Raw genomic sequence first — 20529 nt, forward strand, 5'->3', positions numbered from 1 at the left:
CATTGCCGTCCAAGATAGCTACACTTTCCCCAAAGCCGAAATAACTCTGATTAATCCAGAGATGCTTCAGCGCTTCTAATCAAAACAGTTTTGTTCCACTAGAAAACATCTGGAAGATGAGGAGGAATTCTCTAGAAAGGGGTCGGGGAACTTGGGATAGCTATGGGTTTCTACAGATCTGTCTGCTTCTGGGCCACATCACTGGTGCATGTTTTTTTTTACCCAGCATTCTGTTCTGTTTCTACTTAATTCTGCAAATGAATATTTTAAACAAAGAGTTTGGGGTGCGAGTTTAAATAAGCGCTCTCGCCAAGTATTTTATGCTGTTTCATGCTGTTTTTAAGTTGCATTTTAATCAATGTTTTACGTTTGCTGTTAGCCTCCCTGAGCCTGGTTTTTAAACTGGGAAGGGCGGAGTATAAATAAAAATTTATTTATTTATTTATTTGTTGTTGTTGTTGTTGTTGTTAAAATACCTCCCTGAAATGTGTGTTGTGATGCATTCATATTGTCAAACTATGTCTTACAGAGAAGTGCCAAATGGGATCGACGGCAAAGCTAAAACCCTCCAAGTGTCCCTATTTTCCAGGGACAGTCTTGGATTCACAGAAGCCGTCCCTGTTTCTAGTTTGATCCCGGAATGTCCCACTTTTCCTTAGGATGTCCTTATTTTCACCAGAGAAATGTTGGAGAGGATGGAATTATGCGACCCCCGAGCCAAGGAGATAAGTGACCATACAACCTTTAGAAGAAGGCAGCCCTGTATAGGGGAAGGTGTTTTTTTATGTTTAATGTTTTATTATGTTCATATGTTGGAAGCTGCCCAGAGTATATGATGATGATGATGATGATGATGATGATGATGATGATGATATACCATATTTACTCAAATCTAATGCTCACCTTTTTTGGCCAAATTATGTGGAAAATTAAGGTGCACATTAGATTTGATGGCACATTTACATTTGGCAGCAAATACTTTTTTTGGCTTTGAGATTCTGAAAATCGAGGTGCGCATTAGATTCGATGCTGCCTTAGACTTGAGAAAATACGGTAGTAATAATAAAAATAAAGTAAAGGTAAAGGGACCCCTGACCATTAGGTCCAGTCGTGACCGACTCTGGGGTTGTGCGCTCATCTCGCATTATTGGCCGAGGGAGCCGGCGTATAGCTTCCAGGTCATGTGGCCAGCATGACAAAGCCGCTTCTGGCGAACCACAGCAGCACACGAAAACGCCGTTTACCTTTCTGCTGTAGCGGTTCCTATTTATCTACTTGCATTTTGACGTGCTTTCGAACTGCTAGGTTGGCAGGAGCTGGGAGCTCACCCCGTCACAGGGATTCGAACTGCCGACCTTCTGATCGGCAAGTCCTAGGCTCAGTGGTTTAACGCACAGTGCCACCTGGGTCCCATGTCCCTATTTTCATCAGAGAAATGTTGGAGGGTATGAAAGCTCTGTTCTGCACGTTCGTCCAAGAGGTGTAGGTCAGATGATTTCCAGCAGGAATTTGCAAAGTTTCGGTTCCTTAAGCACCCACTGCTATCCTTTAACAGATAGCAGACTCTCTTTTCCTTTAACTAACAGAACTCCCATTGTAACATGTGAGCCCAGCTTCACAATGCACTTCGATGCCGGCATCAGTGATGTGGTTTGAACACTGATCTCCACTGTCTGTCTTGCTGCTCCCCCAATCTTCAAGCACATTGTCCCCTTTTCAGGAAAGAGCTGAAAAATTGCTCTGGCGATTGGCAGAGATTATAGTTCATTCAGCTATTTACACCAGGGGTCCCAAAATTAAGGCCCGGGGGCCGGATGCAGCCCAAACGCCTTCTCGATCCGGCCCGCGGATGGTCCGGGAATCAGCATGTTTTTACATGAGTAGAATGTGTCCTTTTATTTAAAATGCATCTCTGGGTTTTTTGTGGGGCCTGCCTGGTGTTTTTACATGAGTAGAATGTGTCCTTTTATTTAAAATGCATCTCTGGGTTATTTGTGGGGCATAGGAATTTGTTCATTCCCCCCCCCAAAAAATATAGTCTGGCCCCCCACAAGGTCTGAGGGACAGTGGACCAGTCCCCTGCTGAAAAACTTTGCTGACCCCTGATTTACACCTTCAGCCTAAATGGAGGGAGTCCAGATCTCACAGCACAGTCATTTCAAGAGGGGCTTGTCCCACACCACAGCAGTGCAACCCTGGAATCCAAGTCTAGCCTGCAGCCAGATGGATTTCATCTTCCTTCCTTCTTTTTCTTCCCAGCAACCCTTGCTCAAGACTCTCTTTTCCTACGTGTCACCTCACATCCAGTTACCATGGCAACCTTCCAACACCCACCCCCTCTGTTCACACCTCAGGCCAGAGGGGAGGACAATTCTCTTGCATTGCCAATCGCCCTGTATTGTTTCTTAATGGCCCTAGCTTGGCCAGGTTGTTTTGCATAGGCTTAGCCCAGGAATTTCTCTGCAGCTTGTAATTCTCCCTTCACATCCCAAATAACCCAAATCCTACCATTTATTAATTCCTAATGGGTTTTTTTTTTTTGGTGGGGGTCCACCCTCCCAAATCTATAACAGTACAGTCATACCTCGGAAGTCGAACGGAATCCGTTCCGGAAGTCTGTTTGACTTCTGAAACGTTCAGAAACCAAGCCGTGGCTTCAGATTGGTTTCCGATTGCGCAGGCGCACCGGATGTCCGCCTTCCACAAAAAGTTCGAAAACTGGAACACTCACTTCCGGTTTTCGATCATTTGGGAGATGGAACATTTGATTCCCAGGGTGTTCAGGAGCCGAGGTACGGCTGTATACCAATACCTTAGCATTGTCAATGCAAAGAAATCCATGGGAAAGGGGCATTTTTCAGGTGAAGAAGCATTGGGGCAAATGTAGAGATGCTTTAAGCCTCAGGTGTAAAAAAAACAACAACCCGCATTCGATTTCATATTAAGGATTTGTTAGGTATGCAGACGCCCAATCGAAAGTGACCTGGAGTGACCCCATTCTCACACTTCCAGCCCCATCTAATGATTCTTAACTTTTTGAATGAGGTTTGGGAATTCGCACAAGAAAAAAGGGAAGGCAAAATGGTCTGCTCATATACCAGGGCCATCATGACAGATCCTCCGGATTAGAGTTTAAAGGAAAGATTTTGGCCGTCGGCCCTGTGTGGATATGGATACACACTTAAATATTAATCTCTCTTTTCAGTAGCAATGTGTGCTTGACACCACCGGCAGTGTCATATTTGCAGAACAAAGACTTGAGCTTGGTGACAGACGAGCACACACCAGCCACTGATCAATTGTCAGCACCTCCGAGTATATTTAGGGGTTGTTAGCAAGCAGGAAACAATATCATCACGTTGCAATGACATTGTTGTAAAATTTAAGCTGGTTCCTATGAACCCAGAGAAATGGATCTTGACCCAGGGAGAGCTCAAGGATCCAGGCAAGCAGACGAATTTAAGCGTCTCCTGCCCACCAAATAACAGAGACCAAACCAGGACGTACGAAGCAAGGCACTTTTATTTTAACTGTTGCAACAGGGTCCTTCCTCTCACACAGGAGAACAAGGAAGGAACCCCAAACAAAGATGTCTTGCCCTTAAAAAGAAATTTGAAATTGGTTTCAGCCCACCCCCCAGAAGCATCATCCATATGTCACAGAAGGGGTGTAGCCCAAGACCCCCCTCCCTAGATTCATCATAGGTACATCATGAAAGGGGAGGTCTGGTGGCAGTAATCTGAGCAGTCTGGACCCTGCCCCCTGCCCCCCAAAACCTAATCAACAAAATTGAGAGATATTTACATTTCCCTGTTTCCCAGCCAAGTTAATCACACCCTTTTGTCTGGCAGTCAGGTATCAGGATGCCAGGGATTATCACTTTAATTCCTGAGACAATGAGAAGGTTCCCCCCACCCCACTTCTTCCTTGCAGAGGAACACCTGGTCAGAGAGAGAGTCAAAATGGTGTCAGAAAGGCCTGTCTTCCTGTGCTGCTTCAGACATGTGCCTGTACATTCATGTACATGTTTTATGAACAATTATTATATATATATAGATATGACCTCAAAATTCTTATAACAATTCCCCATTTGGGGCTATAATTTTTCTTAAAAATTGTTGCCCCACAAAAGAATAACCAGATGTGTTGTTTTAGTACTTTGGGAGAAGCATTTCTCAAAAATGGTCTATGTATTACACTTAACAGGATGGTCCACCAATATTGACTGGAAAGTGCAGTTTGCTTGTTTACCCTTTTGTGTGTTCTCAGGTGTCAAAAGCTAGCTCTCCTCTGGTTGCACACCTCCAACGTGGCACAACAGCAACAATCCCTGGTGAATCCCCTTAGGGCTTTCATATTGACCATGTCGCCTGGCACTCACCATAGCTGCCACAGGTTTGGACATGTCATGAGAGAGATGCCTTTGCCTTGGGCTTTCTATGGGCCTTTATTATAGGCTCTGGCCTTGCACTGTAGGGAGTTGCCCAGTTGCTCTTAAAGGAAGAAAGCTACTTGCACCTTGGATACACTTGCCCAATTAGAACTGAAGCCAAATTAAAATTTATACAGCCCCATAAAACATGTCCAAATTAGTCAAATTTAACTCTAAAAGGGATCATTCCTGTTAAATCAAGACATAAATACCTTCATTTATCTGGTGTTTCATGGATCTTGGAGCTTATTCTTGGTAAAATGAGTAAAAACAAATTTAAAAAATGTGTAGAGAAGGTTGGCACACTGCAGAGTGCCAGGTGGGACAAGAAAATGTGGTCATAAGTTGATCTAATCTAAATACTGAACTATGCAATATCCTGATCCTTTAAAAGGCATACAATGCATGGCAATAATACAAAAAAAAAAACATTGGGACACTATACATTTTTTTTTTTTAAAAAAAACCCAACAATTAAACACAAAATTGGTTCACCTCCCCCTCCTTGTGGAAATAACATACTGTCAGACATAGTTCAATGTTTCTGTCGAATATCACGCAACATAAGACCTAATAATTATATATCAGTTGTATGTCTTGAGGCCATCATGATCTTGAGACAATTCCGGCTGCTTTTAAATCCTAGGGCACAGAGTCTTGAGGTCAAGGAGAGAGAATGTCCTTGCAATTCACTTTCCCCCTTTGTCCCAAAGTCATTTGACACATTTCAGTATTCCTATATAACACATAATGCACAAAACCTTCAAATTATTAATTATACGCCATTTGTATATCTTGAGGCAATCAGGTGAACTTGAGATAATTCTTGCTGCTTTTGCATGTATCTCCAACAAGGGGGTTTTCTTGTCTGCCTTCGAGTCACTGGGAGGAAGTTAACAGTACTTCTATAACAGCACTTCTAAACCTTGCTGAAACGTTATAGCTTTCTAGGTCCTCCTTCTTAGGTTGTGATCAAAGAGATAAAATGTCAATTTGGTTTCCTGTAAAACATCCTTTTGAAAATAGGCCTGCAGGGGGTTGGGGCCTGAAGATATAATTAGTTAAAAAATAATAGTGATAAATAGTCAAGAAAGGGGAGAATATTCTAGAAATTTCTTCTTGGGGAGCTGCAAATAATATAAGATCATAGTTATTTAATTACTGCTGTTATTGTCTACTCAGTCAGTTTAATTTACTTCACCTAGTTTGGCTGTGGAGGAAACAAAGGACAAAAATTTTGTTAATTAGGACACAATCGATAAGTTATTAACATTTTCCTTATGTGGTTCTGAATTCTCTTTGAGGTTCATGTATCTTGTTTGAAAGGGATTATTATTATTATTATTTACAGGAAAGAATGACTTAGATGCTACATTTGTATGTACAGAAAGAAAAAGTAGAAATACCAAAAAAAAAAAGATACAAAAATAAAACAAAATAAAATTTAGATTACCACTCACACAACAATTTTTACCTGGTTATTGTTAGAATAATTTCATAGACATAATGGAAAAACTGATATAATAAATGGAAGCAGATTATTTATAAGCTAAAGAGAAGCGCCAAAGAGAAATGAAATTACTGTTTGTATCTCCTCACTCCTCACTTTTTTTTTTTTTTTTTTTTGCTGTGGAAGAAAAGAATTGGCAAAACACTCAATCATTGCTACATTAGAAAAGGGAGGGTTATATTAACATAGGGTAATGCTTCGGGGTGAAATGCAAATGAGAGATAAGTATCCATCCTGAGTACCTGCTAGGAAAGAAATGGAGCCTTTTGTTTGCATAGTCTGTCAACTGGTAGACAGCAATTTTCTATGAATTTCCAAGTGTGGAGGGGCTTGTTTAGGTGGCGTCCCCCCCCCCATTGGGAGATAATTTTGCATTAAGGTTCTGAAAGAATTTCTCCACACCCTGAATCTCAGTATTCTGCTGGAAAGGGAAAATTATTTCATGTGAAAATCAGTCAGGAAATGTTCCTAAAATGTACAGAGTTTTGCATGTTGAACTGGAATTGGCAGCTTCTAAACAGTTGATGGTTCTCAATGGTTCTTTATCTATTTATTTTTACATAAGGAAATTTAAATTTAAGTTTCATGTGCAAAGCATAACCTTGAACCTCTTAATTAATTTATAAACTACTCAAGAGACAGACTTATAGTAGTACTCTGCTATTTATACCTGTGGAAAGAATCTGGCATGTTAAGATTTTTGGAACTTGGCAACCACTTAACCTTGATGGACCAGTAACACACATGAGGTTGTTTTCCCTCAGTGGTTCAAAGCTTTACATTAAGAAATTTGAATAATATTTCATGAGCAGATTATAACCTTTTTGCCCCTTAGTTAAAACCTCATTTTTCTCCTCTATTTTCCTCTTCAAGCTGACATAGCCTCTGTGCATGTACAGAGTTCATGATTCGGCAGTCTATTGTACCATTTTTTAAAGTGCTGCACCTCTTGACAAAATTACCATCTGAATAAAGGAAGGGAAGGGGAAAGAGTAGATTTTAAAATAGGGTTAGATTTTACACAGAAACTCACTTTTCAGTGCTTACAAACACATTTTCTCTCCCTCCTTTTTGCAAGTTTGGAAAGGGTTGGAAGGGATCTTGAGTAATCTAGTCCACCCCTTCTGAAATATGGGGATCTCAACACTATCACTGCCCTTAGGATACACATACATTTGAGTACAGACGCCTGACTGGGAAGGAAACACAGGCTATGCCCTATCACGGAAGCACATGTGTGTACTAAGGGAAAAATAAGGAAGGGGAAGATTAAAAGTACCAACGTTATATAGAAGCCTTTAGCAAACCTTAAGATTGGATAAACAGTTTAAGAGGGAATTTACTTCCTTACTAAAACCATTCTGTCCATTTGAATCAAGGTTAAAGTGACTCAGATAGACATTTGCTGGCTATGGATCCTCTACTTTTAATAACATTTCCCTAGAAGGAACACCATATTCCATAGTCACATGGTGAAACATTACATACAGAGCACATGGCTCCCTTGTGACACAGACCTTAAATATTGTGAGTTCACAAACAAACATTTTCAAGGTTACAATCTCCCTTTTCCCTTCCCGCTCCCCCTTTCTGTACAGAAAGGGGTAGGTATGCACATACACCCCACTTTTACTCTCTAGAGAAAGATTGGGAAATGTTCAAGACTTTCATATGTGCTTAAACTTTAACCCTTAATAGAGAAAGTGATAAAAACTTATATAATCACTCCACAAAAACAACAATTACACTCTTGTTCCAACTCTGAAAACCAATAATCTTTCCTTGCCAGAAAGCAGAGCTGGGCTGAATTTCAACCCATCACCACATCAGACACATTGCCTTTCACATAGCTCTAAAATGGGGGTTAGAAGGGACCCTGAGGTCATTTAGTCTAACCCTCTAAGATACAGGATTCACAAGATTTGAATGAAAATACCAACTTTATATAGAACCCTTTAGCAGATGAGTTTTTTTCCTTAAGAGGTGATATCAGGAGCCCAACACAATTGAAGTTAAAACTAGACTCAGATAGACAATTCCTGGCTAAGGAAGCTCTACTTTTGACAAACAATTCACCTTTATAGGAATAGCTGTTCAATTTTCCTTTAGTCAATATTCCTCTAGTCACTTGGAGGAAGACTCCCTTTTAGAGCCTCTCTCAATAACAAACATTTGCACACCTCATGAAGTGAACATTTTCAAGTTTCAAAATATTTTCAAAGCATTGAGCAAGCATTTTCAAACTTACTACTCTTATTTTCCTTCATCCTGCCCCCTCTTTTTACTTTTGGAGAGGAAAAAATGGCCTTCTACAGCCTCTTTAAAACAAACCTTTACACACTACCTCCACTCTTTTAAATATTTGCCATTGTTTTTGGGTTGATCAAGCCCTTACATAAGATTATTTAAGCAAGCTTGCCTTATTATTATATTATTTTAAACTATGCATGCTTTAAAAAAGGCAGTCTGTGGGTGTCATGGCCAAATTTTACACAAACCCCTAATTTCCTAAACCTGGATTATATCTCTCATTTACTTTAAGGGGAACAATGAACTATAGCAGACACAAGGATCAGACGCACATACACTTCACAGACAACACAGACAACATGTAACATGCAAACATATATAATTTTATACCATAACATACTTTGCAGGATTCCTCACAAAACTTTTCCCATTCAGAGTTCACCAGGGTTAATTTTAAAGCGGAGATTCACTGTATGTTAAAGGAACCTCCTGGTAGCCATTTCCCCTCATCTGGGTGGTCCATAGTAAAGCGGACCCAGTGTTTTTTTCTTACAAAGTTTTTGCAATTGGTTCCCTTCAAGCTTGTCCGCCCCGGGGATTTCGTGCCAATTTAAGAGAACGAATTGGAGTGGACTTTCATCCTCAAAGTCCTTACCGGAGCCAAGCCTCAGTTGTGCTTTGCCTCGGTTGGGAGTCTGGGAAAGGAATTCCTTAGAGTGGGTTGCACCCATTTTACTTAAGCCTTTTTATACTGCAGTTCGGGTCCCCGACCCTGTTCCTGGACACTCTTAACTTCCCGAGTCTATGACTCACCCCCACGTCCTAGTGGTGTTCCTGCCTGCCGTTCGCGTGCACTAACTACTAGGCGGCCTGGTGCAGCTAAAACCCTATTGGAACCCTCCCACTGGTCATCAATTGCCTGAGGGTTCCACAGCAACTTCCCTGCCTCTTACACACTAGACTCATATCCTACTGAACGCTTGCCTACGCAATGTCAGGTCGGAACTGAGGAATACAGAGATACAGAGTAGTAGGAAAGGAACGGGCGCACTTGCAATCTCTGGTCATGGGTCATACCTAACAAAGGTCGCCATGGCAGGGGGGCGTCTTCACCCGAAGATTAAGAGCAGAGGAATAGGAAACAGAGCTGGGATAGCCAGATTCCCAGATTGGTAGAAAAGCGACAGTTTGCTCAGACTTCTGCTCAGTTTGGCAGAAGGGAGCTGGGACAGTCTTTCTGAGCTCTGCGTTTAACGTAAAGACTGTTGCCCTGGACCTCAGTTCTACCTTGTAACTGTGCCTGGCAGCCTTGCTGCAACTAAGGTCCAAAGAGGAGAGTAGAAAAGGATAGTCCAAGTGGAGAAATAGATTTTTAGTTGCTGTGGTTCTTAGCTCACCCAAGGTGTCCCCTTTTAATACTCACGACCGATCCTTTCAGTCGAATCCCGTTGTCTCCAGCTTCCAACTGGTTCCTGAAAAAAAAACAGCCTTGTCCCTTTAAACGTTGCTTCGTCCTGGGGGTCCCGCTTGGACTCTCAATTACTACCAAGTGCCTCGGGTCCTGAGGTTGGTTTACCCCCCTGCAAAAGAGGCAAGGGCGCGCTGGGCTCCCCTTCCTCAGTGAACCCGGAGCTCAAGGCAAAACTGGGTCCCCGAAGTGGTCGCCAAATTGTTGTAAAATTTAAGCTGGTTCCTATGAACCCAGAGAAATGGATCTTGACCCAGGGAGAGCTCAAGGATCCAGGCAAGCAGACGAATTTAAGCGTCTCCTGCCCACCAAATAACAGAGACCAAACCAGGACGTACGAAGCAAGGCACTTTTATTTTAACTGTTGCAACAGGGTCCTTCCTCTCACACAGGAGAACAAGGAAGGAACCCCAAACAAAGATGTCTTGCCCTTAAAAAGAAATTTGAAATTGGTTTCAGCCCACCCCCCAGAAGCATCATCCATATGTCACAGAAGGGGTGTAGCCCAAGACCCCCCTCCCTAGATTCATCATAGGTACATCATGAAAGGGGAGGTCTGGTGGCAGTAATCTGAGCAGTCTGGACCCTGCCCCCTGCCCCCCAAAACCTAATCAACAAAATTGAGAGATATTTACATTTCCCTGTTTCCCAGCCAAGTTAATCACACCCTTTTGTCTGGCAGTCAGGTATCAGGATGCCAGGGATTATCACTTTAATTCCTGAGACAATGAGAAGGTTCCCCCCACCCCACTTCTTCCTTGCAGAGGAACACCTGGTCAGAGAGAGAGTCAAAATGGTGTCAGAAAGGCCTGTCTTCCTGTGCTGCTTCAGACATGTGCCTGTACATTCATGTACATGTTTTATGAACAATTATTATATATATATAGATATGACCTCAAAATTCTTATAACAACATGTTGCACATTTCTGGAGGATAGAGCTCTTGGGAAGGCAAGGCTTACTTTGAGCCAGGGATCACCTTAACTCACCGCTGGACCCGTCTGCAGCAAAAGCATCCAGATTTCCCATCAATCACTCGAGTTTCTGTGCAATCTCCCGAATGGGGCAATGTTGTGGATAGTAGGCGAGGATATATTGATTAAATATCATTCTTCCTAACTCATGCTAGTGAGTTATATACAGTGGTGCCTCGACTTACGAATTTAATCTGTTTTGAAGGCACCTTCGTAGGTCGAAAAATTCGTGTCGAAAAGTGCCATTGGAAACACGATTTCCCATAGGAATGCATTGGAAATGGAAAAATCCGTAAGTTGAAGCAACCCCATCTAAAAATTCGTATGTCGAAAAAACCCTATCTAAAACCGCCGCTGTTTCCGTTCAGATGTCGAGAAATTTGTAAGCGTGCGGCCATTTGCCCCACTCGTAAGTCGAAAAATTCAGTTGTCGAGTCGTTCGTAAGTCGAGGTACCACTGCATAGCAGAGCTTATTCCCCTTTTACATAGCAAGAAGCTAGTTGCAGATTCGTTTGAATCTCTTTAGTTAAGCAATTCAATCGGGCATGCCCAGATTGGAGTATATTCCTGGTAAGACCCCTTTGATTCCCTCCTAAAAGAATAAAGACACAAGAGTCTTCCTTATAAGTAATGAACAGTTTACTCATGTTCAGTTCACAGTATGATCCCTGAAGGCAGGCTTTAGCTTGCGGTTACAGATACAGTGTGGCTTACATCCTTGTAAGGATGGGCCCATGCGCTGCTGGCAGAGAGCCAGCAGTGTAGTTCAAGAGAAGAAACGGCATCAAAAAGAGAGATGGCTGCATGACTGGGCCTTTTGTTAGGTCTGCAAGGCTCAAGTCCACATACCTCCCTGTTCCACCTGCAGGGGGAGGATGCTCCAGACCAGGTGGAACAGGAAGTTCAACTGGCTGTATCAACATCCCCCTATATGTTTCCACTCTAGGCAAACAAGGAATGTTGTATTTGACTGCTACAAGGATGACATCCCACATTGAAATCTCCATGACTTTCAAAGTATTTGGATATATTATAAGCTTTGAAATTCTATCATAGCACACATGGGCATAGCCAGGAGTTTAGTTGGGGGGGGGGCGGCGGGAGGCAGAACTGACGTTATTGGTCAGTTAGTATTTCTATTGTTTTACTTGATTGGGGGGGGCAGCTGCCCCCCTACCTGACTTGGCTATGCCGATGATAGCACACATGCACTTGTAAACCAACCCAAAGTGCACAAAATTGTCCTTGCTCAGGAATTTCTCCTCCTCCCCCCTTCCCTACTTTAACCCAGAGATCATATTAATACAGATAGAGATAGATGAAGGTGTTATTGCCGAAGTCCATAATCAGGGCCGTCTTTATCATATGTGCCGCCGGGGTGCAAAGATCTGCCCAGCGCCCACAAATTTAGTTCACCTGTAACGACGACGCAGTGGAAATAGCTGCTTTTGTTTCCTGACTTGTCTGTAATATTTGACGCTACAGAATAACAGAACGACCGGGGGGGGGGGGACTTCCGCTCCATTGCTTTTCACTGCTGCCGATCCATTTGGTGCCCTCCAGAATTCGATGCCCGGGTGCACTGCATCCCTTGCACCCCCGGTAAAGACGGCCCTGTCCATAATCGCCTGTGGCTGCAATATTCAATCTGTTTGCTCCAGAGTAGTATTACCTGTGCTTCAAAATAAGTGGATTGTTTGCCACAGCCTCTTAATTTCACTGAGCGCATTTTAGAAACACCTAGTCGCTAATCAAGCAGTATTATCTACTCTCCAATAAATGTGCTTTGCATATTTACAATTTATCCGGTGTAGAGGTGGAATTACCTTAGGGAGCATGCAGCTCCTGGGATTGATTGCCATTGCTATTCTTCCTTCCTGTCAGGAAGGACTATTGGCCAGTGGCACAGCACCCAAAACCTTCTCCTTGAGGCAGCTATCTCACCCAGCCCAACGGTAGGGCCGGCCCACTTCTCCCATGCTCACATTGTGAATCGAATCCAATCGTTTTGTTTTCAGGAGCATCCACGCCTGCTTCAATTTTAAAAATGAAGAGATGAAGCTCAGCGGCAGTTAAGTGACAACGGATTAAGCAACTGGGATTTCATCCCTCTCCTAAGGAAAGAAGTGCCTAAGCTGCTAATGATATTAAATCTTCCTAAAGAAGCTCATTTCCTCTGTCGTGTAACCATATGCTGGAGCCCTCATCATAAAGAGCTCCTTTGAAATAACCAGCCGTCTCTGCTGTGAAATTTGGATATTTCCACTCACTGGATTAATTTAAATCATGTGGCATCGTGAGCGTTTCCCCTTTGACTGGATGAATAACCTGAAATGTCATGAAAGGGAACGATAGCGCTGGGCTTCTGATCAAATCGAAGAACAATGCTTTTCATGCCTTTATTTGGGTTTAACTGTCATCAGTAACCATCGTGCTCAAATACACAAATTGCCTCTTCATTGATGTTAAGGGCCCCAGGCCACGGACTTTGCTTTCTTCAATGATTCACTCCACGACTGGATAAATTTCAGTCCGTTCACCATTCATTCCTTTCCCTTAAATCAGGGGTGGCCAACTCCCAAAAGACTGCAATCTACTTACAGAATTAAAAACTGGCAGTGATCTACCCCCTTTTGGGGGGGTTCAAGTCAAAGTTGTTGAGCTTTGTTTTGGGAGGAAGAAAGCCCCAATTTTAAGGGTTTTGGGGGAGAAGGAGGAACAGACACTGACCAACAGATTGCTGGGGAAACAAACAGCCTCTCTGAGAAAACTCTGCCCTCCATTCTGCAGATCGTGCGACAATGGAGGGCGGGGCGATGGGGTGGGACTGGATTCAATATTACCAACACTAAGGAAAGGAACCCAGCAATCAACTGCGATCTACCAAAACCTCCCAGGGATCTACCAGTAGATTGCAATCGACCTGTTGGACATCCCTGCCTTAAATCAATGAAAGGGTGAGGTGCTTTGGTTTTGCTTTAATGTTCTGGTGAAAAAGCTTCACCTATTACATTTCAAAGGGCAAGATGCAAGGGGTTGGGAATCATGTGGCGTTTTAATGCAGTACATAAATATTTGCAAATGTGGGTTTGACAAAGACTTTCTGGCACGTATACATTGGCAGCAGAACACACCTGTTGCATTTCTTATTATGTAGTCCCACACCCTCCAACATTTCTCCTGTGAAAATGGGGATGTCCTATTCAACAACAATGATAATAACAACAACAACAACAACAACAACAACAACAACAACAACAATAACCTGCTCAGCTGACTGGGTTGCCCCAGCCACTCTGAGCGGCTTCCAACATATTAATAAAATAAATAAAACATTAAACATAAAAAAACTTCCCTATATAGGGCTGCCTTCAGATAGGGTTGCCATATTTCAAAATGTGAAAATCTGGACACAAATGTTGTTGAGTTTTTGGGGGGCTGGGAGGTGAGCTATTGTTAAGGGAAATTCACCAAAAAACCAACACTTCTGCCATACGCCCGGGTTTTCCCATTTTTACCAATTTTTGAAATTTCACCCAGACGCTATTTCCGACATACAAATCCCGGTAATGTCTGGGATAATCCCAGGTGTATGGCAGCCCTACTTTCAGAGGTCTTCTAAAAGCTGGTTCATTGCTTATCTCCTTGGCTCAGAGGTCCTATGCCCTTCACCCTTTCTCTGATGAAAATAAAGACATCCTAAGGAAAAGTGGGACATTCCAGGATCAAATCAGAAACCAGGATGGCTTCTGTAAATCCAGGACTGTCCCTGGAAAATAAGGACAGTTGGCTGGTCTGTAGTCCTGATCACTGGGGTCAAGTTGTAACAGGGAGTTCTTGATGGCTGCTACACCATTTCTACAGAGGCAACCCAAGTGCTTCAGGTCATATTTTAGAGATGCTCTGTGGAAGCTAAGGCTCAGTCAGCTTTGCAATCCTTGAGCTGTTGCTTTCTCAGACCTGTCCTCACCATTTGGAAGAGCATCAGAAGATGTTGGGCACAGGCTCAGCCCAGATGGTGAGCTAGTTGACATGCAGATCGACGCCTTCAGTTTTCACCGTCGGCCTCAAACAGAAATCATTAAATCAGCACTAGGCTTGAGCAAGGCATCTATGCCATGATTTCACATGACGTTCTGAACATTAGGGCACCTCCGTATCATTTAATCAGCACTGTGTGCAGCCTACAGACTTGCTTGTGCAAGGTGTTGCTTAATACTCAAAGCCCTGCCTTATGAATGATTGCTGAAATCCTCATGCAGCTAAGGAAATGTGTTTCAACGAGCCCACTGCAAGATAGTGGCTTAGAGAGAACTAGCAAGCACATGCCACCTTGGCTGTGAGCCCTGGAAGACCCACTCCCTCTCCTGTATGACTTTTCCCACCTGGCCTGGGAGGGCAGGGCCCTGACTGACTCCAGCTGCAAAACTTTGTACTGGAGATTTGTTGGTGTGTCTGTGTGTGTGTGTTGCAGTTATCTCTATTGACTAAAATTCCTGCCATAGTTTAGAAGACAATCCTTTGTCTCAAGGAACTCTGGTAATTGTAGCTCCGTAAGGGGAATAGGGGGCTCCTGACAACTCTCAGCACCCTGAACAAACTACAGCTCCCATAATTCTTTGGGGGAAGCTGTTATTGTTGTTGTTTTTTATAACATTTTATTAATTTTCCTTTTTTAAAATGTCCTTTTTATTGCTTATTCATCATAAATACAAAATATATATAACATACAAAACATCCCATACCGTACCATACAAAATATGCAATAAACTCACATACATTATACGCAGCAGGACGTACACAATACGGAATAACCATCATTGATTATCTTTTTTCCCCCCTGCTATTACCACCCTTAAATAAAATTAAGATACAAAGAAGAAGAAAAAAGAAAGAGAAAAAAAGGGGGGAAGGGTTTAGACTTCCTGTTAATTTCACGTGTATGGACTTATCTTTATATTTGAATGTCAATACCATTACAGTAGTACAAACTTCTAAAGATCTTATTCTAATACATTCTTATTTCCTTTTACATCCTAACAATTATAGTTCAACCCTATTTCCTTTTAGTATCACTCAAAAGCTGTCATGGGTATTACATTTTTATTATATTTTTGAACATATTTCTTATACCTTTCCCATTTTTTTAAAAAAACAACTTTTGAATTGCCTCTAAGACTATTCATTAGTTGTGCCATTTCAGCAAAATCCTGCAATTTACTCTGCCATTCCGTGATTTTCGGTACCTCCTTTTCTTTCCACCCTTTGGCCACAAGTATTCGAGCCGCAGCTGTAGCACCCAGGAAGATTTATCTTTGCTGCGTTGGGATATCTCTCCCTGTGATGCTTAACAAAAAAGTCTCTGGTCTTTTTTGGAAAGTAATTCCCAGAATTTTTTTTATCTCGTCTTATCCCAGAACCATTTTTTCTTTTCACATGACCACCGCATGTGGAATAAATCCCCATTATTTCTCCCACACCTCCAGCATACGTTCGCAATGTTCTTATACATCTTGGACAACCTTGAAGGTGTGAGATACCATCTGTGGTTCATTTTTAACGTATTTTCTCTAATATTGTAATTTGCTGTGAATTTCATATTAATTTTCCAGAGGTTTTCCAAAATAACAAAAAAGGAAGAAAAAAAAATTAACAAATTTTTAAACCATAATTCTGTGCTTGACTTCACTCCTTCTTTCGGTTCCATTGTTTGTGCTTGTTCATAGACTTCCATGAAACCTTACATTCTTAACAATCCAATTTTAAAACCTTCTTCATCTTATGACAAGTGACTTTTAAAAGTTAAACTAATGTAGAGATCTATAGACAAGGTTTAAAAGATATACATTAAACAGTTGTCCCTTTTTTGAGCTCAAAGTCCTCTTTCTTTGTTGGGTTTCATATTATTTAATTTGTCCTGCACAGTTCATTATTTTATTTTGCCAATCTTCTTTATCTTCTTTGGCGGTGGTTTCTTCCTTCTATATAGGCTAGTAGGTCTTGGCCTGGCATCCACTCTCAAATACAGGAACCAAGTCTTTCGTTCCATAAGTCCATCAAGTCTTGTACATCTCAAAACCATAACTTCAATTTTTTTAACAACTGCCATTTCCCACATTCTCTTCAAATCTTTATATGTTTTCCTCCAGGCCTTTTAAATAATTTTACATTCTCCCTTCTCATTTCTGCTCTATCACTTTCAAAGCCTCCCCGATCATTTCACACGAGGTACCATTTTTAGCTGTCAAAGCCTCCCAAATCATTTCATAGGAAGTACCATTTTTGCTTTGAACCACTCTTATTTCCCTTGTATTTTCCTCAGACCCCGTCCCTCTGACATTCCCACCTTGGTGATTTCCTTTAAAATCCAGGAGATTTACGGGAGATTTTACAATCCGGGGTAACAGTGGGAAATGGACTTAAATAAGGGGGTTTCCCGCAAAAAACAGGAGGGTTGACAGCTATGTGCCATGTGTCTGGAATAACCTGGACATAGCCAGAATACAGCAGCTGGAAGCAGTCAGGAGAAATCTGGATGTATGCCAACCCATGTCGGAAGTCAAGATTTTGGCGAAGTTCTTTAAAAATAGCTCCAAAACTTCTCCCTTTTTTCGAGATTTTGCCAGAAAAATCTCAGCAACTTTGGCAAAAGAAAAAGAAAAAGCTCCGGATTTTCACTTTTCGAAATATGGCAACCCTATAGTGGGCCCATATACAAGAAAACACGCTTTTGAAAAAGAGGACTTGCTACTGAGACATGGCAGGAGGGAAGAATGCACCAGGTCTGCTGTTTTTTTTTTCTGTGTCTGATCCACACTTCAGAGATAAAAACCAGCGACTTGAGTACACAGGCCATGAGAGAAACTCGAGGCTCTAGATTGAGAGGAGATATGACAGGAATTCCTCCTCGTCTTAACAGCCGTGCATGATTTATTGTCAAGGGGAAGCCGAGGAAAATCATTCCCACATAAAAACCAGCACACAAGCACTTCCTCTTTCAACCCCCTCGCCCCAAACAACTAGTCATCGTGGCATTATGATGCCTTAGAACAAGAGGATAAAAATGGGATCACGGAGAGAGAAAGAAAAGGGGCAGTGGGGAGGGGGGCGGAATCACCAAATGTTTTTAGCCACAACAGGCCTTTCCTGTTTTGAGCACTAAAAATATTCCGGCGTAATCGCTTTTGGGTCTGCAGCCTGCTCCAGGGTGAGGTAATGCCCTCTCCTCTGTGTTAAAGACAACAATCCAAACAGAGATAAAGCTAATCATATCCACTGGCCTTGCCAAGAAAAACAGGCTCTCACCTCTGCACCAAGAGAAGATATTTCCATTCAGTAGTAGGTGGAGAAGCTCTCAGGAGTGAGAACATTTGGTCAATAGGGCGAGTTCCCATGGTGTGTTGTCAGAAGGCTGAGGGGGAAATATGGAGGTGCCCTCAAGGTACAAGAGGGTTCATGCAGCAGAGAGTCAGGTGGGGAAAATTCCCTGCCTCCCCCCTGTAATAAGCAAAAATCTGCCCTTATTCCATTATGGGGTACACAAGAGCCCTTATTGTGTTCTCCATCGGTCGGAGGATATAACAGAGGCCAACCAGAGATGTTTGAGAAGCAAAGCCTTCATTTTTGCTGTTGCAACAGGGTCCTTCCCCTCACGCAGGAGAACAAGGAAGGAACCCAGAACAAAAGAGAGCTCCTTATGGAGTCTCGAAATTTTCACAGGGGAACCCCTCAAAACCACCATTGGATCACATGCTGTGTCACAGTTGTTAGGAGTGCTGCAAAGAGGGATTGAATGTTAAACCACTCTGGGAAGTGTAGCACTGTGATGGGAATAGGGCTCCCCTAACAGCTCTTAGCGCCCTTAACCCTTAACCAACTACAGCTCCCAGAATGCTTTGGGGGAAGCCATGACTGCTTAAAGTGGTACGATCCTGCTTTAAATGCATCGTGCAAATGGGACCAGTGTTTGTGTGCATGTTCTTTCTCTCTGTGTCAGAAGGGTGAGATGGGGGGTTTGAAAGGGACTGAGGGGCAGCGAGAGAAGAAACTAGAGGAGGTGCGCTCTCTCAAAATTCCACCGGCCCCAAAAGCTTGGCAACCCCAATCTACCTCACAGGGTAGTTGTTGCGATGGGGGGGGGAGCCAAATGACCCCAAATATGTGATCCCAACCTTCTTGGAGGAACATCAAGGTACAAATGCAAGGGAAAATGGCATAAATAAATAAAATTTATTTTAAATAAAAGGTAAAGAGTTATTTTGACAGCTGTACTTTTCAAGCCATTTGGCACATGACAATTGCCAACACTATTGCCCTGTTATGGCTAGTGGTCAGACATGCCAGGAAGTAGGTTTCTGCACATGTGTCCTGAGTCGATAGGGAGTCATGTTGCATAAGTGGTTCTCAAGTCCCTTTCCAGCAGCCAAGGCTGTACATGTCTGGCCATATCAGACAATCAGATATAGTAAAGGTAAAGGACCCCTGGATGGTTATGTCCAGTCAAAGGTGACTATGGTGTTGTGGTGCTCATCTCGCTTTCAGGACGAGAGAGCCGGCGTTTGTCCACAGACAGCTATCCAGGTCATGTGGCCAGCAGGACTAAACCGCGTCTGGCACAACGGGACACTGTGACAGAAACCAGAGCGCACGGAAACACCGTTTACCTTCCCGCCACAGCGGTACCTATTTATCTACTTGCACTGGTATGCTTTTGAACTGCTAGGTTGGCAGAACCCGGGACAGAGCAATCGGAGATCACTCCGTTGCGGGGATTCGAACCGCCGACCTTCCGATCGGCAAGCCCAAGAGGCTCAGTGGTTTAGACCACAGCATCCCCACATCCCCAGATCAGTTGTGTAGGAATGGTGGGGGGTGAAACATGCTCCCTCCCATACCCCTCTCCCAAATAAAAACCTAAACAGCTTAGCAACTTCTCCGACAAGATGATACACATACAGTTTGTGGTGGTGGCCAAAGACAACAGTGCTTTCTAGGCTAATCTAAAGTACCTGTTCTGAAGTGTTTTGACCTTATACCTCTGGAACAGAGCTACTTTGATCTGTGAGCTGGCAACAGGAATAGGAATGCCCTATCTCCCGCTAATAGCCAGCTAAATGATGAATGAGCCACGAAGCACGGGATTCGTTCTGTTACAGGTGCTTCCTCATTGCAGGTAACTGCAGGACCCAAACCCAGTTTTCAGACATTAAAGCCCAATATACATTCAATGGCATACAAAAAAGACCATCCCGCATGCAGTGTAACTTCTCTGGCATGGAGGTGAGTCACGATGCTCCGCATAATCTCCCAGACTGACCATCAATAAATGTTTCATGGGCTCTGTGGACCAAAAAAAGGATAAAACAGATTAGATTCTGGAAAAAGCCTAGGAAGAGTCCCAAAATCATGTGCATTTCCCGGGACTTCCCTGTTAACATTACATCATAAACAAAGCTATAGGCATCACCACCATGCAAATCCAGAAATGGTACTGGATAACGAATCTGACAATTTAAATGCTAAGGCTTTGCCCTTAAGATTACAAAATTGCATGACAATATGCAGACTCCGCCTGGCAAAAAGCAGAAGCCACAAGGAAAGAAATGACATGTGATTTCTAAGCAGTCAGTGGGCAGGGCATCAATGTCCTGCATTGTCCCTCCTCATGACTAGTAGAAGCTTTCCATGATGAGCAAGTGACAAATCCCGATCCCCAGTAGATATGAGGCACACAAGGACTTCTGATGAGCTCCATGATGCATTCTCCAAGATGGATATGAAGAGGGGGAAAGGGCACCCCCCCACTCTCCTGTGGACCTCCTGCGACTCAGCTATACAGCTGCAAATATAACATTTTAAGTGTGTTTTAAGCGCATTACACAAATGTGACACCAG

General features: G+C 42.8%; 1 long non-coding RNA gene across 1 annotated transcript in view; it reads right to left on the minus strand.

The window, feature by feature from the left end:
• Positions 1-6339: 6339 nt before the first annotated feature.
• LOC132591761 (uncharacterized) overlaps positions 6340-20529 on the minus strand; it is a 63912-nt gene continuing 49722 nt past the window's right edge. The window contains exon 2 of the long non-coding RNA XR_009557219.1: positions 6340-19974. This is a non-coding gene — a long non-coding RNA (uncharacterized LOC132591761). The remainder of the gene's footprint in view (positions 19975-20529) is intronic.

This window comes from Zootoca vivipara, chromosome 2 (assembly GCF_963506605.1).
Source record: "Zootoca vivipara chromosome 2, rZooViv1.1, whole genome shotgun sequence".
Lineage (NCBI taxonomy): Eukaryota > Metazoa > Chordata > Lepidosauria > Squamata > Lacertidae > Zootoca > Zootoca vivipara.